Source organism: Oncorhynchus gorbuscha, unplaced genomic scaffold, assembly GCF_021184085.1.
Source record: "Oncorhynchus gorbuscha isolate QuinsamMale2020 ecotype Even-year unplaced genomic scaffold, OgorEven_v1.0 Un_scaffold_3148, whole genome shotgun sequence".
Lineage (NCBI taxonomy): Eukaryota > Metazoa > Chordata > Actinopteri > Salmoniformes > Salmonidae > Oncorhynchus > Oncorhynchus gorbuscha.
Window position 1 is genome coordinate 1 of NW_025747476.1, and position 13,962 is coordinate 13,962.

Below are 13,962 nucleotides of genomic sequence, written 5' to 3' on the forward strand. Positions count from 1 at the left end.
CCGTCATGTGAGAGGGAGAGAGGGAGAGGCACCGTCATGTGAGAGGGAGAGGCACCGTCATGTGAGAGGGAGAGGCACCGTCACATGAGAGGGAGAGGCACCGTCACGTGAGAGGGAGAGGCACCGTCACGTGAGAGGGAGAGGCACCGGCCACGTGAGAGGGAGAGGCACCACGTGAGAGGGAGAGGCACCGTCACGTGAGAGGGAGAGGCACCGTCACGTGAGAGGGAGAGGCACCGTCACGTGAGAGGGAGAGGCACCGTCACGTGAGAGGGAGAGGCACCGTCATGTGAGAGGGAGAGGCACCGTCATGTGAGAGGGAGAGAGGGAGAGGCACCGTCATGTGAGAGGGAGAGAGGGAGAGGCACCGTCATGTGAGAGGGAGAGGCACCGTCATGTGAGAGGGAGAGGCACCGTCATGTGAGAGGGAGAGGCACCGTCATGTGAGAGGGAGAGAGGGAGAGGCACCGTCATGTGAGAGGGAGAGAGGGAGAGGCACCGTCACGTGAGAGGGAGAGGCACCGTCACGTGAGAGGGAGAGGCACCGTCACGTGAGAGGGAGAGGCACCGTCACGTGAGAGGGAGAGGCACCGTCACGTGAGAGGGAGAGGCACCGTCACGTGAGAGGGAGAGGCACCGTCACGTGAGAGGGAGAGGCACCGTCACGTGAGAGGGAGAGGCACCGTCACGTGAGAGGGAGAGGCACCGTCACGTGAGAGGGAGAGGCACCGTCACGTGAGAGGGAGAGGCACCGTCATGTGAGAGGGAGAGAGGGAGAGGCACCGTCACGTGAGAGGGAGAGGCACCGGCCGCGTGAGAGGGAGAGGCACCGCCATGTGAGAGGGAGAGGCACCTCACGTGAGAGGGAGAGGCACCGTCATGTGAGAGGGAGAGGCACTGCGTCATGTGAGAGGAGAGGCACTGTCATGTGAGAGGGAGAGGCACCGTCATGTGAGAGGGAGAGGGGAGAGGCACCGCTCATGTGAGAGGGAGAGGCACCGTCATGTGAGAGGGAGAGGCACCGTCATGTGAGAGGGAGAGGCACCGTCATGTGAGAGGGAGAGGCACCGTCATGTGAGAGGGAGAGGCACCGTCATGTGAGAGGGAGAGAGGGAGAGGCACCATCATGTGAGAGGGAGAGAGGGAGAGGCACCGTCACGTGAGAGGGAGAGGCACCGTCACGTGAGAGGGAGAGGCACCGTCACGTGAGAGGGAGAGAGGGAGAGGCACCGTCATGTGAGAGGGAGAGAGGGAGAGGCACCGTCATGTGAGAGGGAGAGGCACCGTCATGTGAGAGGGAGAGGCACCGTCACGTGAGAGGGAGAGGCACCGTCACGTGAGAGGGAGAGGCACCGTCACGTGAGAGGGAGAGGCACCGTCACGTGAGAGGGAGAGGCACCGTCACGTGAGAGGGAGAAGCACCGTCACGTGAGAGGGAGAGGCACCGTCATGTGAGAGGGAGAGAGGGAGAGGCACCGTCACGTGAGAGGGAGAGGCACCGTCACGGAGAGGGAGAGGCACCGTCACGTGAGAGGGAGAGGCACTGGGTGTGAGAGGGAGAGGCACCGTCACGTGAGAGGGAGAGGCACCGTCACGTGAGAGGGAGAGGCACCGTCACGTGAGAGGGAGAGGCACCGTCATGTGAGAGGGAGAGGCACCGTCATGTGAGAGGGAGAGAGGGAGAGGCACCGTCATGAGAGGAGAGAGGGAGAGGCACCGTCATGTGAGAGGGAGAGGCACCGGCCATGTGAGAGGGAGAGGCACCGTCATGTGAGAGGGAGAGGCACCGTCATGTGAGAGGGAGAGAGGGAGAGGCACCGTCATGTGAGAGGGAGAGAGGGAGAGGCACCGTCACGTGAGAGGGAGAGGCACCGTCACGTGAGAGGGAGAGGCACCGTCATGTGAGAGGGAGAGGCACCGTCATGTGAGAGGGAGAGGCACCGTCACGTGAGAGGGAGAGGCACCGTCACGTGAGAGGGAGAGGCACCGTCACGTGAGAGGGAGAGGCACCGTCACGTGAGAGGGAGAGGCACCGTCACGTGAGAGGGAGAGGCACCGTCACGTGAGAGGGAGAGGCACCGTCATGTGAGAGGGAGAGGCACCGTCATGTGAGAGGGAGAGAGGGAGAGGCACCGTCACGTGAGAGGGAGAGGCACCGTCACGTGAGAGGGAGAGGCACCGTCACGTGAGAGGGAGAGGCACCGTCATGTGAGAGGGAGAGGCACCGTCACGTGAGAGGGAGAGGCACCGTCACGTGAGAGGGAGAGGCACCGTCATGTGAGAGGGAGAGGCACCGTCATGTGAGAGGGAGAGGCACCGTCATGTGAGAGGGAGAGGGGGAGAGGCACCGTCATGTGAGAGGGAGAGGCACCGTCATGTGAGAGGGAGAGGCACCGTCATGTGAGAGGGAGAGGCACCGTCATGTGAGAGGGAGAGGCACCGTCATGTGAGAGGGAGAGAGGGAGAGGCACCGTCATGTGAGAGGGAGAGAGGGAGAGGCACCGTCACGTGAGAGGGAGAGGCACCGTCACGTGAGAGGGAGAGGCACCGTCACGTGAGAGGGAGAGAGGGAGAGGCACCGTCATGTGAGAGAGGGAGAGAGGGAGAGGCACCGTCATGTGAGAGGGAGAGGCACCGTCATGTGAGAGGGAGAGGCACCGTCACGTGAGAGGGAGAGGCACCGTCACGTGAGAGGGAGAGGCACCGTCACGTGAGAGGGAGAGGCACCGTCACGTGAGAGGGAGAGGCACCGTCACGTGAGAGGGAGAAGCACCGTCACGTGAGAGGGAGAGGCACCGTCATGTGAGAGGGAGAGAGGGAGAGGCACCGTCACGTGAGAGGGAGAGGCACCGTCACGTGAGAGGGAGAGGCACCGTCACGTGAGAGGGAGAGGCACCGTCATGTGAGAGGGAGAGGCACCGTCACGTGAGAGGGAGAGGCACCGTCATGCGAGAGGGAGAGGCACCGTCATGCGAGAGGGAGAGGCACCGTCATGCGAGAGGGAGAGGCACCGTCATGCGAGAGGGAGAGAGGGAGAGGCACCGTCATGTGAGAGGGAGAGGCACCGTCACGTGAGAGGGAGAGGCACCGTCATGTGAGAGGGAGAGGCACCGTCATGAGAGAGGGAGAGGCACCGGAGAGGAGAGGGAGAGAGGAGAGGCACCGTCATGTGAGAGGGAGAGGCACCGTCATGTGAGAGGGAGAGAGGGAGAGAGGCACCGTCATGTGAGAGGGAGAGGCACCGTCATGTGAGAGGGAGAGAGAGAGAGGCACCGTCCATGTGAGAGGGAGAGGCACCGTCATGTGAGAGGGAGAGCACCGTCATGTGAGAGGGAGAGGCACCGTCATGTGAGAGGGAGAGGCACCGTCATGTGAGAGGGAGAGAGGGAGAGGCACCGTCACGTGGAGAGGGAGAGGCACCGTCATGTGAGAGGGAGAGAGGGAGAGGCACCGTCATGTGAGAGGGAGAGGCACCGTCATGTGAGAGGGAGAGGCACTGTCATGTGAGAGGGAGAGGCACCGTCATGTGAGAGGGAGAGGCACCATCATGTGAGAGGGGAGAGGCACTGTCATGTGAGAGGGAGAGGCACCGTCATGTGAGAGGGAGAGGCACCGTCATGTGAGAGGGAGAGGCACCGTCATGTGAGAGGGAGAGGCACCGTCATGTGAGAGGGAGAGGCACCGTCATGAGAGGGAGAGAGGGAGAGGCACCGTCATGAGAGGGAGAGGCACCGTCATGTGAGAGGGAGAGGCACCGTCATGTGAGAGGGAGAGGCACCGTCACGTGAGAGGGAGAGGCACCATCACGTGAGAGGGAGAGGCACCGTCACGTGAGAGGGAGAGGCACCGTCACGTGAGAGGGAGAAGCACCGTCACGTGAGAGGGAGAGGCACCGTCATGTGAGAGGGAGAGAGGGAGAGGCACCGTCACGTGAGAGGGAGAGGCACCGTCACGTGAGAGGGAGAGGCACCGTCACGTGAGAGGGAGAGGCACCGTCACGCGAGAGGGAGAGGCACCGTCACGCGAGAGGGAGAGGCACCGTCACGCGAGAGGGAGAGGCACCGTCACGCGAGAGGGAGAGGCACCATCACGCGAGAGGGAGAGGCACCGTCATGCGAGAGGGAGAGAGGGAGAGGCACCGTCATGTGAGAGGGAGAGGCACCGTCACGTGAGAGGGAGAGGCACCGTCACGTGAGAGGGAGAGGCACCGTCATGAGAGAGGGAGAGGCACCGTCATGTGAGAGGGAGAGAGGGAGAGGCACCGTCATGTGAGAGGGAGAGGCACCGTCATGTGAGAGGGAGAGAGGGAGAGGCACCGTCATGTGAGAGGGAGAGGCACCGTCATGTGAGAGGGAGAGAGAGAGAGGCACCGTCATGTGAGAGGGAGAGGCACCGTCATGTGAGAGGGAGAGGCACCGTCATGTGAGAGGGAGAGGCACCGTCATGTGAGAGGGAGAGGCACCGTCATGTGAGAGGGAGAGAGGGAGAGGCACCGTCACGTGAGAGGGAGAGGCACCGTCATGTGAGAGGGAGAGAGGGAGAGGCACCGTCATGTGAGAGGGAGAGGCACCGTCATGTGAGAGGGAGAGGCACCGTCATGTGAGAGGGAGAGGCACCGTCATGTGAGAGGGAGAGGCACCGTCATGTGAGAGGGAGAGGCACCGTCATGTGAGAGGGAGAGGCACCGGCCATGAGAGAGGGAGAGGCACCGTCATGTGAGAGGGAGAGGCACCGTCATGTGAGAGGGAGAGGCACCGTCATGTGAGAGGGAGAGGGAGAGGCACCGTCATGTGAGAGGGAGAGGCACCGTCATGTGAGAGGGAGAGGCACCGTCACGTGAGAGGGAGAGGCACTGTCACGTGAGAGGGAGAGGCACCGTCCACGTGAGAGGGAGAGGCACCGTCATGTGAGAGGGGAGAGGCACCGTCATGTGAGAGGGAGAGGCACCGGGCACGTGAGAGGGAGAGAGAGGAGAGGCACCCGTCACGTGAGAGGGAGAGAGGGAGAGGCACCGTCATGTGAGAGGGAGAGGCACCGTCATGTGAGAGGGAGAGGCACCGTCATGTGAGAGGGAGAGGCACCGTCATGTGAGAGGGAGAGGCACCGTCATGTGAGAGGGAGAGGCACCGTCATGTGAGAGGGAGAGGGAGAGGCACCGTCATGTGAGAGGGAGAGGCACCGTCATGTGAGAGGGAGAGGCACCGTCACGTGAGAGGGAGAGGCACCGTCACGTGAGAGGGAGAGGCACCGTCACGTGAGAGGGAGAGGCACCGTCACGTGAGAGGGAGAGGCACCGTCATGTGAGAGGGAGAGGCACCGTCATGTGAGAGGGAGAGGCACCGTCACGTGAGAGGGAGAGAGGGAGAGGCACCGTCACGTGAGAGGGAGAGAGGGAGAGGCACCGTCATGTGAGAGGGAGAGGCACCGTCATGTGAGAGGGAGAGGCACCGTCATGTGAGAGGGAGAGGCACCGTCATGTGAGAGGGAGAGGCACCGTCATGTGAGAGGGAGAGGCACCGTCATGTGAGAGGGAGAGAGGGAGAGGCACCGTCATGTGAGAGGGAGAGGCACCGTCATGTGAGAGGGAGAGGCACCGTCATGTGAGAGGGAGAGAGGGAGAGGCACCGTCACGTGAGAGGGAGAGAGGGAGAGGCACCGTCACGTGAGAGGGAGAGGCACCGTCATGTGAGAGGGAGAGAGGGAGAGGCACCGTCATGTCCAGCTAACCACCAACATAAACACAGTGTCGTCCCAGGTTGTTGGGTCAGAACCCAGGGTGTTGGGTCGGAACCCACGGTGTTGGGTCAGAACCCAGGGTGTTGGGTCGGAACCCAGGGTGTTGGTTCGGAACCCAGGGTGATGGGTCGGAACCCAGGGTGTTGGGTCAGAACCCAGGTTGTTGGGTCGGAACCCAGGGTGTTGGGTCGGAACCCAGGGTGTTGGGTCGGAACCCAGGGTGTTGGGTCGGAACCCAGGGTGTTGGGTCAGAACCCAGGGTGTTGGGTCAGAACCACATCAATGCTCCTTGGTATAGATTCTACACAGTGTCTTCCCAGGGTGTTGGGTCAGAACCACATCAATGCTCCTTGGTATAGATTCTACACAGTGTCTTCCCAGGGTGTTGGGTCAGAACCACATCAATGCTCCTTGGTGTAGATTCTACACAGTATCTTCCCAGGGTGTTGGGTCAGAACCCAGGGTGTTGGGTCAGAACCACATCAATGCTCCTTGGTATAGATTCTACACAGTGTCTTCCCAGGGTGTTGGGTCAGAACCACTGACTGTCTCTCCCCCCCCCCCCCCAGGTGGGCGACACGTCCTTTGACCTCCCGGAGGCTAATGTTCTGATCCAGATCTCCTCTCATGGAGGTTCTCGCAGACAGGAGGCTCAGAGGCTGGGCAGGGTGCTGCGAGCCAAGAAGGTGTGTGTGTGTGTGTGTGTGTGTGTGTGTGTGTGTGTGTGTGCACACTGATTCGCCTGTGAGATGTGAAGTGACCACTGATGATGTGTGTGTGTGTTGTCCCCTAATGCAATAATTGATTCGCCTGTGAGATTGAAGTTGACCACTGACACATAGTATCTTCCTGTTTCCCTTGACACACACACACACACACACACACACACACACACACACACACACACACACACACACACACACACACACACACACACACACACACACACACACACACACACACACACACACACCTACACATAAACACACACACACACACACACACACACACACACACACACACACACACACACACACACACACACACACACACACACACACACACACACACACACACACACACACACACACACACACACACACACCTCCCCCTCCACCCAGGTATGGTCGCGGAGGAGTATAATGCCTACTTCTACTCGTTGGTGTCTCAGGATACTCAGGAGATGGCCTACAGCACCAAGAGACAAAGGTTCCTAGTGGACCAGGGATACAGCTTCAAGGTTACTATACAATACTAACCCTACAGCACCAAGAGACCAGAGGTCCGATACTATACAATACTAACCCTACAGTACCAAGAGGTCCGATACTATACAATACTAACCCTACAGTACCAAGAGGTCCGATACTATACAATACTAACCCTACAGTACCAAGAGACCAGAGGTCCGATACTATACAATACTAACCCTACAGTACCAAGAGGTCCGATACTATACAATACTAACCCTACAGTACCAAGAGGTCCGATACTATACAATACTAACCCTACAGTACCAAGAGGTCTGATACTATACAATACTAACCCTACAGTACCAAGAGGTCTGATACTATACAATACTAACCCTACAGTACCAAGAGGTCCGATACTATACAATACTAACCCTACAGTACCAAGAGGTCCGATACTATACAATACTAACCCTACAGTACCAAGAGGTCTGATACTATACAATACTAACCCTACAGTACCAAGAGGTCCGATACTATACAATACTAACCCTACAGCACCAAGAGACCAGAGGTCCGATACTATACAATACTAACCCTACAGTACCAAGAGGTCTGATACTATACAATACTAACCCTACAGTACCAAGAGGTCTGATACTATACAATACTAACCCTACAGTACCAAGAGGTCTGATACTATACAATACTAACCCTACAGTACCAAGAGGTCCGATACTATACAATACTAACCCTACAGCACCAAGAGGTCTGATACTATACAATACTAACCCTACAGTACCAAGAGGTCCGATACTATACAATACTAACCCTACAGTACCAAGAGACCAGAGGTCTGATACTATACAATACTAACCCTGCAGTACCAAGAGACCAGAGGTCCGATACTATACAATACTAACCCTACAGTACCAAGAGGTCCGATACTATACAATACTAACCCTACAGTACCAAGAGGTCCAATACTATACAATACTAACCCTACAGTACCAAGAGACCAGAGGTCTGATACTATACAATACTAACCCTACAGTACCAAGAGGTCCGATACTATACAATACTAACCCTACAGTACCAAGAGGTCTGATACTATACAATACTAACCCTGCAACCCTAAGTTCAATGTCAGCGCCATATTTATCGCTGTTATAAATCTGTCAGTCTGTCAGTTTGAGATTGACATATATTTAAATATCTAAGGTTACTTACATTTATCCAACTATAATTCTATCCCATGGTCTTGCTCTCCCTTCCATCTTCTCTGCCCCCCACCCCTCCCCCTTCTCACACAACCCTGCTCTCTGTCCTGATCACATGTAAATGTCAGATACCGAATGACCTGTGGAGCTCTGAGGTTCCGGAACATTGGAGCTCTGAGGTTCCGGGAACATTGGAGCTCTGAGGTTCCGGGAACATTGGAGCTCTGAGGTTCCGGGAACATTGGAGCTCTGAGGTTCCGGGAACATTGGAGCTCTGAGGTTCGGGAACATTGGAGCTCTGAGGTTCCGGAACATTGGAGCTCTGAGGTTCCGGGAACATTGGAGCTCTGAGGTTCCGGGAACATTGGAGCTCTGAGGTTCCGGAACATTGGAGCTCTGAGGTTCCGGAACATTGGAGCTCTGAGGTTCCGGGAACATTGGAGCTCTGAGGTTCCGGGAACATTGGAGCTCTGAGGTTCCGGGAACATTGGAGCTCTGAGGTTCCATTGGAACATTGGAGCTCTGAGGTTCCGGGAACATTGGAGCTCTGAGGTTCCGGGAACATTGGAGCTCTGAGGTTCCGGGGACATTGGAGCTCTGAGGTTCCGGAACATTGGAGCTCTGAGGTTCCGGAACATTGGAGCTCTGAGGTTCCGGGAACATTGGAGCTCTGAGGTTCCGGGAACATTGGAGCTCTGAGGTTCCGGGAACATTGGAGCTCTGAGGTTCCGGGAACATTGGAGCTCTGAGGTTCCGGGAACATTGGAGCTCTGAGGTTCTGGAACATTGGAATTCTGAGGTTCCGGAACATACTTTCAAGAAAAAAGTATTTTTAGTTTGACCTGATCACAGAGTTGGGGAAGAGTGCTCTAGTTTGCTCCGGCTCAAATTAAGCACTGATCTAATCTATGTCCTTCCCCTCTCTCTCTGTCCTCCTCCTATCTCTCCTCCTCCTCCTCCCTAATCTCCTCCTCTCTACCAGGTCATCACTAAAATGGCGGGGAGGAGGATAATCTGATGTTCTCCTCCAGAGAGGAGCAGTATCAGCTTCTCCAGAAGGTTCTGGCTGCTACAGACCTCGACGCAGAGGAGGAAGTGGTCATCGGAGAGAATGGACGGCCAATGGTATGTATACACACCTCTTATCAATCAATCAATCAATCAATGAAATGTGGACATCCGTTCTGGTTTGACTTCTGTCTGTCCAGCATGGGAAACGCATCTGGTCTGTCAAGTTCTGAAGTCAGGCATTTAAATCCTTTAAAACCTTATCAACTCTCTTTCCCCTCCAGTTCTATATTCTAACCTCTCTCTCTCTCCAGTTCTATATTCTAACCTCTCTCTCTCTCCAGTTCTATATTCTAACCTCTCTCTCCAGTTCTATATTCTAACCTCTCTCCTCCAGTTCTATATTATAACCTCTCTCTCTCTCTTCTATATTCTCTCTCTCTCTCTCTCTCTCTCTCTCTCTCTCTCTCTCTCTCTCTCTCTCTCTCCAGTTCTATATTATAACCTCTCTCTCCCCTCTAGTTCTATATTCTAACCTCTCTCTCTCCTCCAGTTCTATATTCTAACCTCTCTCTCTCCTCTAGTTCTATATTCTAACCTCTCTCTCCCCTCTAGTTCTATATTATAACCTCCCTCTCTCCTCCAGTTCTATATTCTAACCTCTCTCTCCCCTCTAGTTCTATATTCTAACCTCTCTCTCCAGTTCTATATTCTAAACTCTCTCTCCCCTCTAGTTCTATATTCTAACCTCTCTCTCCAGTTCTATATTCTAAACTCTCTCTCTCCTCCAGTTCTATATTCTAACCTCTCTCTCTCACCTCCAGTTCTATATTCTAAACTCTCTCTCCCCTCTAGTTCTATATTCTAACCTCTCTCTCCCCTCTAGTTCTATATTATAACCTCTCTCTCTCCTCCAGTTCTATATTCTAACCTCTCTCCCTCTCTCTCTCCAGTTCTATATTCTAACCTCTCTCTCTCCAGTTCTATATTCTAACCTCTCTCTCTCCAGTTCTATATTCTAACCTCTCTCTCTCCAGTTCTATATTCTAACCTCTCTCTCTCTCTCCAGTTCTATATTCTAACCTCTCTCTCTCTCCAGTTCTATATTCTAACCTCTCTCTCCAGTTCTATATTCTAACCTCTCTCTCCAGTTCTATATTCTAACCTCTCTCTCTCTCTCTCTCTCTCTCTCTCTCTCTCTCTCTCTCTCTCTCTCTCTCTCTCTCTCTCTCTCTCTCTCTCTCTCTCCAGTTCTATATTCTAATCTCTCTCTCTCCAGTTCTATATTCTAACCTCTCTCTCTCCAGTTCTATATTCTAATCTCTCTCTCCAGTTCTATATTCTAAACTCTCTCTCTCTCTCTCTCTCCAGTTCTATATTCTAACCTCTCTCTCTCCTCCAGTTCTATATTCTAACCTCTCTCTCCAGTTCTATATTATAAACCTCTCTCTCTCTCTCCAGTTCTATATTCTAACCTCTCTCTCTCTCTCTCTCTCTAGTTCTATATTATAACCTCTCTCCTCCAGTTCTATATTCTAACCTCTCTCTCTCTCTCTCTCTCTCTCTCTCTCTCTCTCTCTCCAGTTCTATATTCTAACCTCTCTCTCTCTCTCTCTCTCTCCAGTTCTATATTCTAACCTCTCTCTCTCTCTCTCTCTCCAGTTCTATATTCTAACCTCTCTCTCTCCTCCAGTTCTATATTCTAACCTCTCTCTCTCCAGTTCTATATTCTAAACTCTCTCTCTCTCCCCAGTTCTATATTATAACCTCTCTCTCTCTCCCCCAGTTCTATATTCTAACCTCTCTCTCCCCCAGTTCTATATTCTAACCTCTCTCTCTCTCCAGTTCTATATTCTAACCTCTCTCTCTCTCTCTCCAGTTCTATATTCTAAACTCTCTCTCTCTCCCCAGTTCTATATTCTAAACTCTCTCTCTCTCTCCCCAGTTCTATATTCTAACCTCTCTCTCTCTCCAGTTCTATATTCTAACCTCTCTCTCTCTCCAGTTCTATATTCTAAACTCTCTCTCTCTCCCCAGTTCTATATCTCTCTCTCTCTCTCTCTCTCTCTCTCTCTCTCTCTCTCTCTCTCTCTCTCTCTCTCTCTCTCTCTCTCTCTCTCTCTCTCTCTCTCTCCAGTTCTATATTCTAACCTCTCTCTCTCTCTCTCTCTCTCTCTCTCTCTCTCTCTCTCTCCAGTTCTATATTCTAACCTCTCTCTCTCTCTCTCTCAGTTCTATATTCTAACCTCTCTCTCTCCTCCAGTTCTATATTCTAACCTCTCTCTCTCCAGTTCTATATTCTAAACTCTCTCTCTCTCCCCAGTTCTATATTATAACCTCTCTCTCTCTCCCCCAGTTCTATATTCTAACCTCTCTCTCTCTCCAGTTCTATATTCTAACCTCTCTCTCTCTCCCCCAGTTCTATATTCTAAACTCTCTCTCTCTCCCCAGTTCTATATTCTAACCTCTCTCTCTCTCTCTCTCTCTCTCCAGTTCTATATTCTAAACTCTCTCTCTCTCTCCCAGTTCTATATTCTAAACTCTCTCTCTCTCCCCAGTTCTATATTCTAACCTCTCTCTCTCTCTCCAGTTCTATATTCTAACCTCTCTCTCTCTCCAGTTCTATATTCTAAACTCTCTCTCTCTCCCCAGTTCTATATTCTAAACTCTCTCTCTCTCCCCAGTTCTATATTCTAACCTCTCTCTCTCTCTCCAGTTCTATATTCTAAACTCTCTCTCTCTCCAGTTCTATATTCTAAACTCTCTCTCTCTCCCCAGTTCTATATTCTAAACTCTCTCTCTCTCTCCAGTTCTATATTCTAACCTCTCTCTCTCCAGTTCTATATTCTAATCTCTCTCTCTCTCTCCAGTTCTATATTCTAACCTCTCTCTCCAGTTCTATATTCTAAACTCTCTCTCTCTCTCTCTCTCTCTCTCTCTCTCTCTCTCTCTCTCTCTCTCTCTCTCTCTCTCTCTCTCTCCAGTTCTATATTCTAACCTCTCTCTCTCCAGTTCTATATTCTAATCTCTCTCTCTCTCTCTCTCTCTCCAGTTCTATATTCTAACCTCTCTCTCCAGTTCTATATTCTAACCTCTCTCTCCAGTTCTATATTCTAACCTCTCTCTCTCTCTCTCTCTCTCTCTCTCTCTCTCTCTCTCTCTCTCTCTCTCTCAGTTCTATATTCTAACCTCTCTCTCTCCTCCAGTTCTATATTCTAACCTCTCTCTCTCCAGTTCTATATTCTAACCTCTCTCTCTCCAGTTCTATATTCTAATCTCTCTCTCCAGTTCTATATTCTAAACTCTCTCTCTCTCTCTCTCTCCAGTTCTATATTCTAACCTCTCTCTCTCCTCCAGTTCTATATTCTAACCTCTCTCTCCAGTTCTATATTATAAACCTCTCTCTCTCTCCAGTTCTATATTCTAACCTCTCTCTCCAGTTCTATATTCTAACCTCTCTCTCTCTCTCTCTCTCTCTAGTTCTATATTATAACCTCTCTCTCTCCTCCAGTTCTATATTCTAACCTCTCTCTCTCTCTCTCTCTCTCTCTCTCTCTCTCTCTCTCTCTCTCTCTCTCTCTCTCTCTCTCTCTCTCCAGTTCTATATTCTAACCTCTCTCTCTCTCTCTCTCTCCAGTTCTATATTCTAACCTCTCTCTCTCTCTCTCTCCAGTTCTATATTCTAACCTCTCTCTCTCCTCCAGTTCTATATTCTAACCTCTCTCTCTCCAGTTCTATATTCGAAACTCTCTCTCTCTCCCCAGTTCTATATTATAACCTCTCTCTCTCTCCCCCAGTTCTATATTCTAACCTCTCTCTCTCTCTCTCCAGTTCTATATTCTAAACTCTCTCTCTCTCTCCCCAGTTCTATATTCTAAACTCTCTCTCTCTCCCCAGTTCTATATTCTAACCTCTCTCTCTCTCCAGTTCTATATTCTAACCTCTCTCTCTCTCCCCAGTTCTATATTCTAACCTCTCTCTCTCTCCAGTTCTATATTCTAACCTCTCTCTTTCCCCTCCAGTTCTATATTCTAACCTCTCTCTCTCTCTCCAGTTCTATATTCTAACCTCTCTCTCTCTCTCCAGTTCCAACGGAGGCCAGGTACCATGAGCTCCATGTCTGGGGCTGATGATTCTGTCTACATGGAGTATCGCTCTAGAGGCAGCCGGGCCCACCTGGGTAACAACATCCACCCGCTCTTCAAGCGCTTCAGGAAGGGCCCGTAGGTCTCTGCTCTAATCTGCTGCACTACATAGGGAATAAGGTGTTACTGTGGGATGCTGCCGGGGTGTTGTGGAAGGGATTCCTAGACTCGGGTCAGGCGAGAGGTAACCGCTATAGACCCTGGTAGGACGAACATGTTCCCTGTGTGTTTCAGAGAGAACCCAGTTCTGCATCACCTCAGTTCTGGGGGTTTTATTTCTTCAGAGAGGGATACTAAATGTGGTCTTTTATTTTTCTCATATTTCATTCATGTGTTTTTGTTTTTTGTCTTGACATTGTTTCCATGAAATGCGTTTGAAATAAAAACAGGAATTTTTGGGATTCGTTTGTATATTTTTTTATTGTTTGCAGAATCAGTTTCTCAACCAAGTGTGATCCAAACGCTGTCACGCCCCTACCCCCTACCCTCTACCCTACCCTACCCTCTACCCTACCCTCTACCCTCTACCCTACCCCCTACCCTCCCCTCTACCCCCTACCCTCTACCCTACCCTACCCTCTACCCTACCCTCTACCCTCTACCCTACCCCCTACCCTCCCCTCTACCCTACCCTCTACCCTACCCTCTACCCTACCCCCTACC

At 52.4% G+C, this 13,962-nt stretch overlaps 1 long non-coding RNA gene across 2 annotated transcripts; it reads left to right on the forward strand.

Moving 5' to 3' along the window:
• Positions 1-6,334: 6,334 nt before the first annotated feature.
• Positions 6,335-13,700, forward strand: LOC124027375. 2 transcript variants are annotated; one of them, XR_006837400.1, is made up of 4 exons: positions 6,335-6,369; positions 6,858-6,976; positions 9,129-9,271; positions 13,241-13,700. It is a non-coding gene; the product is annotated as an uncharacterized LOC124027375 (long non-coding RNA). The 2 variants fall into 2 exon arrangements; XR_006837399.1 differs by lacking the exon at positions 6,335-6,369 and having other exon boundaries at positions 6,727-6,976.
• The last annotated feature ends 262 nt before the right edge of the window (positions 13,701-13,962 follow it).